The sequence below is a fragment of the Triticum dicoccoides genome, chromosome 3B (assembly GCF_002162155.2).
Source record: "Triticum dicoccoides isolate Atlit2015 ecotype Zavitan chromosome 3B, WEW_v2.0, whole genome shotgun sequence".
Taxonomy (NCBI): Eukaryota; Viridiplantae; Streptophyta; class Magnoliopsida; order Poales; family Poaceae; genus Triticum; species Triticum dicoccoides.
In genome coordinates this window covers 846,242,488-846,254,427 of record NC_041385.1, presented here as the reverse complement: position 1 = coordinate 846,254,427, position 11,940 = coordinate 846,242,488, and the positions used below count along the sequence as shown (strand labels likewise).

General features: G+C 47.0%; 1 protein-coding gene across 2 annotated transcripts in view; it reads left to right on the top strand.

The window, feature by feature from the left end:
- Positions 1 to 11,778: 11,778 nt before the first annotated feature.
- Positions 11,779 to 11,940, top strand: part of LOC119278887 (small nuclear ribonucleoprotein Sm D2-like) — a 3,000-nt gene continuing 2,838 nt past the window's right edge. The window contains exon 1 of one of the 2 annotated variants that reach the window (XM_037560241.1): positions 11,779 to 11,857. The gene's annotated coding sequence lies outside the window, so the exon portion shown is untranslated. Of the gene's footprint in view, positions 11,873 to 11,940 lie in introns of both variants that reach the window. The other variant, XM_037560240.1, reaches the window with a different exon arrangement.

The window sequence follows — 11,940 nt, the reverse complement described above, 5'->3', positions numbered from 1 at the left end:
CAATACCGATAAAATGCGAAACTTTTCCGGCGACCAAAATAAGACTTCCCATATATATCTTTACCTCCGGACCATTCCGGAACTCCTCGTGACGTCCGGGATCTCATCCGGGACTCCGAACAACATTTGGTAACCACATACAAACTTCCTTTATAACCCTAGCGTCATCGAACCTTAAGTGTGTAGACCCTACGGGTTCGGGAGACATGTAGACATGACCGAGACGTTCTCCGGTCAATAACCAACAGCGGGATCTGGATACCCATGTTGGCTCCCACATGTTCCATGATGATCTCATCGGATGAACCACGATGTCAAGGACTCAATCGATCCCGTATACAATTCCCTTTGTCTAACGGTATTGTACTTGCCCGAGATTCGATCGTCGGTATACCGATACCTTGTTCAATCTCGTTACCGGCAAGTCTCTTTACTCGTTCCGTAACACATCATCCCGTGATCAACCCCTTGGTCACATTGTGCACATTATGATGATGTCCTACCGAGTGGGCCCAGAGATACCTCTCCGTTTACACGGAGTGACAAATCCCAGTCTCGATTCGTGCCAACCCAACAGACACTTTCGGAGATACCTGTAATGCACCTTTATAGCCACCCAGTTACGTTATGACGTTTGGTACACCCAAAGCATTCCTATGGTATCCGGGAGTTGCACAATCTCATGGTCTAAGGAAAAGATACTTGACATTAGAAAAGCTTTAGCATACGAACTACACGATCTTTGTGCTAGGCTTAGGATTGGGTCTTGTCCATCACATCATTCTCCTAATGATGTGATCCCGTTATCAACGACATCCAATGTCCATAGCCAGGAAACCATGACTATCTGTAGATCACAACGAGCTAGTCAACTAGAGGCTCACTAGGGACATATTGTGGTCTATGTATTCACACGTGTATTACGATTTCCGGATAATACAGTTATAGCATGAATAAAAGACTATTATCATGAACAAAGAAATATAATAATAACACTTTTATTATTGCCTCTAGGGCATATTTCCAACAGCGGGGGCTCTTCTTTGAAGGGATATTCTTGTACTGACGGGGTATGGAGATGCTCCAAGAACACATTGCTGGGGATAGGCTTCCGAGTGGAACCTATCTTCGCCAGATCATCAGCAGCTTGATTTTTGATTCGCGGTATGTGGTGGAGCTCCAATCCCTCAAACTTCTTTTCTAGCTTCTTCACTGCGTTGCAGTAACCTGTCATTACGGGACTCCTGACATCCCATTCCTTCATCACTTGGTTAACCACCAAATCTGAGTCGCCATAAACCCTTAGGCGTCGGACGCCGAGTGAAATGGCCACATGCAACCCGTATAAAAGTGCTTCATACTCTGCTTCATTGTTTGAAGAGTCAAAGTGAATCTGAAGGACACAACTGAGCTTGGCTCCTCGTGGGGCACTAAAACCACTCCTTCACCAGAGCCATTCAACATCTTGGACCCATAAAAGAACATGGTCCAATGTTCCGACTGAATTTGAATCGGTTGTTGCTGTTCAGTCCACTCTACGAGGAAGTCTGCAATTGCTTGAGACTTAATGGCCTTCTTTGCCTCAAATTTGATATCCAAAGGAAGAAGTTCAATCGCCCACTTTGCCACTCGACTAGTTGCATCTCTGTTATTCAGGATCTCTGACAATGGAGCATCGCTGACGACTGATATTGAATGATCAGAGAAATAATGTGCAACTTTCTTCATGGTCAGGTAAATCCCATAAACAAGCTTCTGATAATGAGGATATCTCTGCTTGAACGGGGTTAAGATTTCTGAGATGTAATACACGGGGCGCTGAACTTTGAAGGCTTTGCCTTCTTCTTCCTGCTCGCCCGTGAGCACTGTGCTAACAACTTGTCATGTGGCTGCGATGTAAAGCAACAGAGGCTCCTTGCTAACCGGAGCAGCAAGCACTGGCTGGGTGGAAAGCAGGGTTTTGAGCTCTTTAAACGCTGCTTCAGCTTCGTCATTCCACCCGAATTTGTCAGACTTCTTCATCAGTCGGTAAAGAGGCAGTGCCTTTCCACCGAGGCGTGAGATGAATGGGCTCAAAGCGGCCAAGCAACCAGTAAGCTTCTGAACGTCGTGCAGGCGCACTGGACGCTTCATTCGGAGGATAGTGCCAATCTTCTCTGGGTTTGCATCGATCCCTCATTCGGAAACAAGGAAACCGAGTAACTTTCCGCCTGGGACTCCAAATGTGCACTTAGATGGGTTAAGCTTGATATCGTACCGTCTCAGGTTGGCAAAGATTTCAGCTAGGTCAGTCAGTAGGTCAGAACCTTTGCGTGACTTAACCACTATGTCATCCATATATGCTTCCACATTCCGACTGATTTGAGTGAGCAGGCACTACTGAATCATGCACATGAATGTGGCACCAGCATTCTTGAGGCCGAAGGGCATAGTAACATAGCAAAAACACCCGAACGGGGTGATGAAAGTCGCTTTAATCTCATTGGGTCCATACAGTCGGATCTGATGGTACCCGGAATAAGTGTCCAGGAAGGACAGTCGCTCACATCCCGCAGTTGAGTCGGCAATCTGGTCGATGCGGGGTAGAGAGAAATGATCTTTTGGGTAGGCCCGATTGATGTGTTTGAAGTCAATACACATTCGAAGTGAATCGTCCTTCTTAGGAACCATAACGACATTGGCGAGCCACTCGGAGTGGTATATCTCGCGGATGAACTCAGCGGCCAAAAGCCGAGCCACCTCCTCGCCAATTGCCTTTCTCTTCTCCGTAGCGGACCGACGGAGGTACTCTTTAACGGGTTTTACTTTTGGGTCGACTCGCAAACGGTGCTCAGCCAGTCCCCTGGGCACACCTGGCATGTCAAATGGTTTCCATGCAAAGATGTCCCAGTTCTTACGGAGAAACTGGATGAGCCTTTCTTCCTATTTGCTGTAGAGTGTCGACGAAATATGGGTCGGAGCAGCATCGGGATCGGTCGGGTGAACATGAACTGGCTTGGTCTCTCCGGCCGACTGAAATGCTGACTCTGAAGCAGGCCTCTTAGCACGCAGCAAATCACTCGGATTTGCCGTCTTCTAATACTCTTGGAACTCCACTGCTGCCATCTGCTCATCTACTATTTTTGCTCCATCTTGAAGACAATCTTCTGCTCTCGAACGGTTGCCGGAAACCGTTATCACGGCTTTGGGGCCAGGCATCTTCATCTTGAGGTAAACATAACACGGTCGAGCCATAAAGCTAGCATAAGCAGGTCTGCCTAGAATGGCATGATATACACTCTGGAAAATCCACTACCTCAAACGTCAACTTCTCCTTGCGGAAATTCTTATCATCCCCGAAAACCACATCAAGAGTGATTTGGCCGAGTGATTTGGCTGATGCCATCGATTCACATGTTACTCTCGTTGAGTTTGGACATCGGGATGCCCATTCCTTTGAGAGATTCAGCATACAGGATATTCAGGCCACTGCCACCATCCATCAGGACCTTAGTCAGTCGGGTGCCCCCCACGACTGGGTCGACCACCAGCGCCTGCCGCCCGGGGATAGCTACGCGTGTCGGGTGGTCGGATTGGTCGAATGTAATAGGCACCTTTGACCACTTCAGATATCTCAGTGTTGTCGGAGCAACCATGTTTACTTCTCTGTTAATGACCTTCAGTCGACTTTTGCTCTCAATATCGGCAAAAATCATCAAGGTGGCATTGACATTGGGATAACCATCTTCATCGTCCTTGTCCTCTTCTTCCTTCTCAGGCTCTTTGTCCTTGCCACTAGGTTTACTTTCTTGGAAGCTCTGAATAAGGAGTCGACATTGTCGAGTGGTATGCTTGGGGAGAATCAGATTTCCCTCCTCATCCTGCTTGGTGTGAATGTGACACGGTAAATCCAACACATCATTTCCTTCCTGATCTTTCACCTTCTTTGGGGTCCAGGGCCCTTTAAGCTTTACTTTGAACTTTCCTTGATTTAACACCGCTGCCTTGGCAGGACCTGCTGCCTCAGCCTTTCGCTTCTGCTTCCGACTGGAATTTCCTCCCCTGGTGTCCTGGGCGACTGTTTTGTGCTTGCCACTCCGGAGTCGGTCTTCCTCTTTGCCGTTAGCGTACTTAGTAGCAATCTCCATCATCCGAGTCAAGGACATATCTCCTGTCCGACCGAATTTCAGGACAAGCTCCCTGTAGCAAACGCCTTCCTTGAAGGCACAGACTGCTTGGTGATCAGACACATTTTCCACTGTGTGGTGCAGAGTGATCCATCTTTGGATATAGTCCCTCAGGGTTTTATTCGGTTTTTGCACGCAATGTTGCAGTTTTGGTAGACCGGCTGGCCTCTTGCAAGTTCCCTCAAACGTTCTGGTGAACACTCCGGCTAAGTCATCCCAACTCAAAATACTCCAAGGGGCCAACTGAGTCAGCCAAGCTCTGGCAGACCCTTCGAGCATCAGAGGAAGGTGCTTCATGGCCACCTCATCGCTGCCACCGCCGATGTGCACAGCCACTCGGTAATCTTGGGGCCAAGTATCGGGCTTCGACTCGCCCGTAAACTTGCTGACGCCAGTCGCCATTCTGAAGTTATGGGGTATCTCAGCAGCTCTGATGGCCCTTCCAAAACACTCGGGGCCGGAAACATGGACTCTACCTCCATTGGGTCTGTCCCGATCCAGCCCTTCTCTGTATGCTCTGTTCCGGTCGACCAGACCTTGCACAAGGACGGACCTTGCTTCAAAGCCAGGTTCTCTCGGGTCGACTGGAACTCTGCGGTCATTCCCGTACGGACGCCTATCGTCACTGCTCCTGGGCGGGTATGACCCGTCCCTCGGAAGGGGCGAAGGCGCTCGACGGTAGTTGTCATGGGCGTACTCACGATCATATTCGCCATGAGCCCTTCCCAAGTACCGATCCTGACGGTGATCGCGGCCTCCCTGCCGCAAAGGGGACCTTGGACTGTGAGCCGACTGAACGGTGTCCGCTCTCACTGGTCTGTTGTGGATTTTGTTCTGCGACTGGGAAACAGCGGAGTTCTGGTCTCTCGCTGCTCGGAGCAGCGCCCTGATCTGTTCCAGGCCTCTCCCTACCTCTGATCAGGACAGCTGAATAGACTCTACAATACGCGCATCCGCTGCCAAATTCTGAATCGGTCTATGGAATACCTGAGTTTCCAGCGGAAATAACTGTCGTGCGCGTCGACTAGATTCAGGAATCAGTCGACGAGCACGCTCGTCGAGAGAATGTTGGAGATTCTCCAGACGAGTGCGCGCAGCCAGAGTAGCCAGGTGCACTCCCTCCAAGGCCCGGGCCTCGGCGGTTTCCCCTATGATGGGGGTCTGGAGAGCCTCCACATTGCGGCGCTGCAGCTCCTCCCTCTGTTGCGAGCTGAGAGGTTGAGGCTGGTCCTCGTCATGGTCGAGTGACGGACCGCCGCTCCTGCCGCCGTCACCGCTGCGACGGAAGCCAGGCGGACCGCGATGGGAGTCAACCATGAAGACCTCTGCTATGGGGTCACAACTCCCGCTCTTAGAAAGAGTATCTGCGAAGTCAGTCGACAGATCGACCGATCCGCGAGAATACATGTCGGGCTCAATAGCCGCGACTTGGGGGTGAAGGTTTGACGGGCCACTGCGTGTCTCACACATCACTGGAGTCACAAGCGGCCAGACCGCTTGCAACGGCGTCCAGCGAAGTGAGTCGACAACGCGATGACTGACTGGTATGGTGAAGATGGCTGCCTGAGGAGGATGCCGCAGGAGCTTGCGCGGAAGTGTGCCGAGCCACGAGCCGGAAGGGCCTCGACATCGAGGGGAGCCTCCTGGAGCCAGGAGAAATCGTCGGCAACGAAGATGAGCGCGCCGAGCCGGATCTCGCTGCCCATGACCAAATCGCCACCGGAAACCATGCTGATGAAGGTCGAAGAAGATGCAACCTCGCCGGAAGTCGCTAAGACGCTTTGCCCCATGGTGGGCGCCAACTGTCGTGGTACTAAGTCTGACAGTAAGAATAGGGGGTACGTATGGAGAGGCAAGGTCCTAGCTACGGCAAGGTTGTACGCGAGCGTTTACGAGTTTAGGCCCCTCTCGGAGGAGGTAAAAGCCCTATGTCTCGGTGCCCGGAGGCGGTCGACTGGATTATGAGTATGTGTGCGTGTTACAGGGGGTGCGAACCCTTGTCCCAGAGGAGGGGGTGGCTTATATAGAGTTCGCCGGGACCCCAGCCATCTCCCGTTACAGAGGGTTGAATGTACATAAAGATTGAGGCGTTACTGGTAACTCCAGCCTTAAGTGTCTTTAATGACCTTAAAGACTACGGAGTGAATACTCGCCCATTGCTGTTCTGAGTGACTTCTGGTCTTCAGTAGGTCGAGTGGTTTCTTGTATGGTCGAGTGGTTGACTGGTCGTGTGACTTCGGGAAGGAGGGGTATCCGAGTGGTTCGTTGGTCGAGTGGATTGCACTCGACACCTTTACTGGGTACCCTTTGTTGTCTCTTGAGCTTCTTTGCTTCTAGGGTAGTGACCTTAGATAGGGCGTATAGGTCAGGCCCGTGACCCTACTCTAGGTCTGTATCCTCATCACCACCACCATGATGCTATACTGCCAAAGGGTACTGCACCACCACAACTACCTCCTCCATCATCTCTAATGCTAGCACACATGCGGCTCCTACAATCTGCGGCGCCTGAGCGGCATATCAAAACCCGCCGCACGTAGGACCAACATGCATATGTCGCACAATGTCCTGAGCTAGAGCTGAAGAAGTCCATCTCTCGTTCCTCCCATCTCACCCTCTATCTATTAGCCTTACGCCCTTACCTCCAGACCTTGTGAAGGGTTAGAGTAATTACAACCTTTTAGCAATGACTAAAGGACGAGGAGGTGTTGGATTCAAATTGTTCTAAGCAACATTTACGAAGAACAACCAATCTTTTGGCACAAAAGATCTAGTCAAAGGCGACTTCTCAAAGATCCAAATAACATATAACACTTCATAGGGTTGTTAGTGAGGCAAAATATATAATATTTTCTCCGAAACAAGGGGACAAAGTGATCGAGAGTAGTAATGACTTAATGAAGCATGTCCTCATATGTATAAGAAAATAATTGATGCTACTGCAGACTCGAGGATGATGTAAGTTTTTGCTAGAGGATGAGGCAGAGAAAACTATTTAAGGGGGATCATTACTCACATACCAAAAGTTGCAAATGACGGTGCTATACATAAATAAGAACATATTGACTTGCTTGTGTTGCTAACAAAATTCTATCACACACCCTCGAAATCTCTACCAAAATATTTTGTTGGAACGTGATATTTATGTAGTAACATCTACACAAAGACACACATATAATTCAACTAAGTAGCAGACATTAATAAAAAAAGGCAATCCTTTTGTTCTATTCTATTTTTAACTAATATAGAATGTGGGGTTTAACCATGGATTTTCAACATCAATCAATCTCATAAAGGAAATAACTAACATCACTTCATCACAAAAACATGGTTTAACCTTCATGCTATTTATTTTCCATGACAAATATAAGAAATGTGTATTGAAAGTATTGCAACTTTTGCAATATGTAATTAAAAATGGCTTAAGATGTTTTTGAAGAGATGATTTATTAATAAGTCAAAAAGTTTAGTACAATTAGTAGTTTTATAACATTATAATTTCCAATAGAAGAGAGAAAAATGTATAGATTGTTGTTGGTTCGCAATGTGTGTGTATATCACCATTGGATATCAAGTGAATTTTTTTTGCGAGGGTAAAAAGAGTTTTATTTCATATGAATAGTGATACAATTAAGAGACAAGAGTTCCTCTAAACATGATGGTCCTCTGTCAAGTCATACAACAGTAGTACTCTTTGTACGACTGTACCATGCCAACCGATCTGTTATCCTATTTTGCACATGCTTAACTTTCAGTGGAAAAAACTCTCTATCTACCATAAGATGCTTAATCTCAGCTACCAACTGTCCGTACGCCGACCTAAATAGACTATCCTGACTAATAGCCGAGAGTGCCCCGAAGAATCTGAGTGGATGATGATGGGTAAGTTACTGTGTTGAGCTGCTAGCGCCATACCCTGCATTATTGCATGTAGCTCTGTCTCCAATGCACCATTACAGTTAAATAAGAAATGATAGGCCGCAAATATGACGCTTCCATCATGTCTCCTCAAAAGCATCCCAGTTGTTGCCGATCCATCTACTTTTAAGAAAGCCCCATCAACGGATAATGCTACCTGATCTACTGGTGGTCGTGGCCATGGCAAAGCTGCGGCACCCACTCTGTCCTGCTCGACAGGAATTTCCCCCATCACAATCATCTTCTCCTTTATAATTTCTTCTGTTGTATACCTCCTGGAAAGATGCAGCGAGCGCATATAACTCTGAAGATATTCGGCCGTCGCTGCTGGAGATGGGTCTGGATATCAAGTGATTTAGCTCTATTTTATTCCAATCTTCGGCAAATCTAAAATTTATTATGTTATGTAAGCGAGGAGAGAAAACATTTCTTTTGATAGATCTTTTAAGTCACCATTAAGCACCACAAATTCAGACAATATAATCTGTTGGGAATCAGTGTGGAAAATATAACGTCATTAACAAAATATTTGCAAGTATATTTATTCAAACTAAAAACCTGTAATATTACTTACAATGAGCATCAAAAAATTTCCTACAATTAACTGTGCACCACCTCGCTTCCAACTATTGATACCTTATATTAAGAAATCAACACTACAGTAGCATGATTAACTCGGTTATCCCCGCATGTTGATTTTGTCAATAATGATATGTAAAAATCCTTAATTGTTTAGGTGTTGATGGCCTAAATGATTAAAAGGGTGCTTATAAAAGTAGTGTATTACCATTGAGTTCAAAGCGCTTTTAGGAATATATCGGTCTTACAAATGTGATTGTCCTCTCTAGGAAAGATGCTTCAAACATATTGGCTTAGGTCAAGGTTGTTGGAAGGAGTGAAGTCCTTCTCAAGTATGTTCTCTAGGCTACTACAACCTAGTCTATGTGTCTTTACAAAAATTCCCAAGAAAATGTGCCGGAACCAGAGTTCTATCTCATCTAAGTTTTGGTGGGGAGCAACATAATGGAGAACGGAAGGTCCACTAGATATTGTGGGACAAGATGTCCCTGTCGAAGAGAGCGCACATATTAGGGCTAGAAGATTTGAAGCCTTCAACCAGGCATTGCTGGCTATCCAAGCCTTGAGTACACTCAGGACGCAATATTCCGTATGCACCTAAGTCCTCAAAGCCAGGTATTTCAAGGACTCCAACATTTATTAGACACTTGTCCTAAGAGGGGGGTCACTGACGTGGAGAAGTATCTGACATGAGCGTTATCTACGAAAAGAGGAGTTGATATGAAGAATAGGTGATGCCACTCAAGTCAATGTGTGGGAAGATAACTGGATCCCAAATGCAAGTGCCATGAAGCCTATTGGTGTTTCGAATCCAAGAAAAGCACTCAAAGTCTCTTATCTCCTTCATGACCAAGGTATGAACTTGAATGAGGAGTTACTGAATTAGTTTTTCCTTAATAGTGATATGTACGATATGAAGAGAACACACCTGGATGGAGCTGGACGGGACGATAACACTGACTAGAACTTCACGTGGAATGAAGTCTTTACTCTCTGCTCAACAGACCACCTTAAGATGTCACTAAAGAAGCTTCAAACAGATGTCACATAGTGCTCTTCCTCAGTTGCAACCCACAAGCGGTTGGCTCATGATATTGAGCACAGACATACCAAACAAGGTTAACAATGCACACTTAGTGTTTGCTAAAGAAAATGCTTGCCACGGGATCTCACAAGCGACAAACTAAACCTAAAGTTTGGGAAACCTAAAGCTAACTTAGGGCCTAAGCCGCCATGCTTATGGCAGCGTCACCATGCTCCAGAAGTTTGGGAAAACCTTAACGGATGTTACCATGTTGCGCAAGTTTGGGAAAGCTTAAGTGGTGTCACCATGTTGTACAAGTTTGGGAATGCCTAAAGCTTACTTAGGGCCTCTAGTATCTATCATTGCCTCCCTTCTTTGTTGTGGCGCGGAAGTTGCACAAGTGGTTCTTGGGTTGGATTGGGCAAGCAAATTCACCAGAGAAAGAGTTGGTTATGATGGGTATTTTCCAGACATGGTTAGTAAGGAAAGTTTCTAGGCATGGTAAAAGGATTGAGGAACCCAACACAATTGCCGAAAAGGCACACCACTTACTTGAGGGATATCACATTTGTAAGGAGGCGCACATAGTTCCCCCTACTCGGCAGGGGGAGCACTAGTGACTTCCAGACGAGGGATGGACGAAATCAATCTCGATGGTGCTAAACTCAGTATGGGCCTGAGTCCTAAAAGTCAGGTAGTTCAAGGGCTCCAACATTTTATCTGATGCTTGCCGGAGGAGAGAGTCGTTGACGTGGAGAAGTATTTGCTATGAGTGTGATCTTCTGAAAGATGAGTTGATACGGAGAATAGGAAATTGCACTTAAGTCATTGCATGGTAAGATAATTTGATCCCGCGTGCAGGTGCTATGAAGCCTATTGCTGTTTTGAATCTAGGAAAAAACATTTGCTATCTTATCTCCTCGATGACCATGGCATGAGATGGAATGAGGAGAAACGAAGGAGCTGGCTAGGACAATTACATTACCTCGAATTTCATGCAGAATGGCATCTTCATTGTCTGCTCGAGATGTCACCAAAGAATATTTGAACGGAGCCACAAAGGGCTCTTCCTTGGTTGCAAACCACAGGGGATGCTCGTGTTGTTGAGCATAGACATACCGAACAAGTTTAAAGTGCACACCTGATGTTTGTTAAAATACATGCTGGCCATGGGAGTCAAACTTCACAAGCGGCAAATTGATCCGAGAGTGTTTTGGGTTACCTACCGAAGGAAGGAGACGACCCTGCACCGCTTATGTCGATGTCAACATGTTGTGCATGTTTGGGAAAGCCTAAAGCTGGCTAAGGGCATGTAATCTCAATCACTGCCTCCCTTTGTCGTTGTGACGCCGAAGTTGCACAATTGATTCATAGACTTGACCGGGCAAGCAAGTTCATCAAAGAAACTGTTAGTTATGATGGGTGTTTTTCCAATGGTGAATCGTGATTAAGAAGGAAGGTCTTCAGGGATGGTAAAGGGATCGAGGAGCCCAACATAATTGCTGAAAAAAAGCATGAAACTTACTTGAGAAATAACACAATGGTAAGGAACCGCACATAATTGCCCTTCTTGGTCGAGAAAGCATTCGACTGCTACACGAGGGATGGACGAAAGCAATGGATCTGCTAGCTTGTCGTTGCATGGCGGAATTGGCAATGGAGCAGAGCATCTCGAAGTTCATATTGGAGACGGACAACCAGGACGCCACGAGAAGCCTCGGTGACAACGTGCTGGATAGTTCGGTCCATGGGCCACTCATCGAAAGAGGTAAAGGAGGATATACGTTCCAATCCATGAAGGAAGATAAAGTGCTCCGGCCGCGGCCTTCGACAACCAGCGCAGGTGCATATCACGGTGAAAAAAATGTTGTGTTAATAAGCTCTGCAAAACATGGTTGCATGTGGCCTCAATGCATCTCGAAAACACTGGTGTACTCAAAATATTGCAAGGAAAAACCCCTCTACTTGTGTGAATGAAAAAAAATTCGCTTCGACCGACATAGGCAAAAAAAAGAAAAGAAAACTAAAAAAAAAAAAGAACCGACATTAGTGGTAAGCGTAACTAATAAACCGACAAAGGGCAGGGGGCTTCCCGCAAAACGTGACCCCCTCCCCGTCCCTACCCCTCTTCCTCCTCGGACAAGCCCTCCCCCTCGCCGCCGCCGCCGCCGCCGCCGCCCCGCAGGTAACGACGGCTCCCGGCCCTTCTCCCCCGCGCCCCGCAAACATCAACAAACAATCCCGCACTTTTCG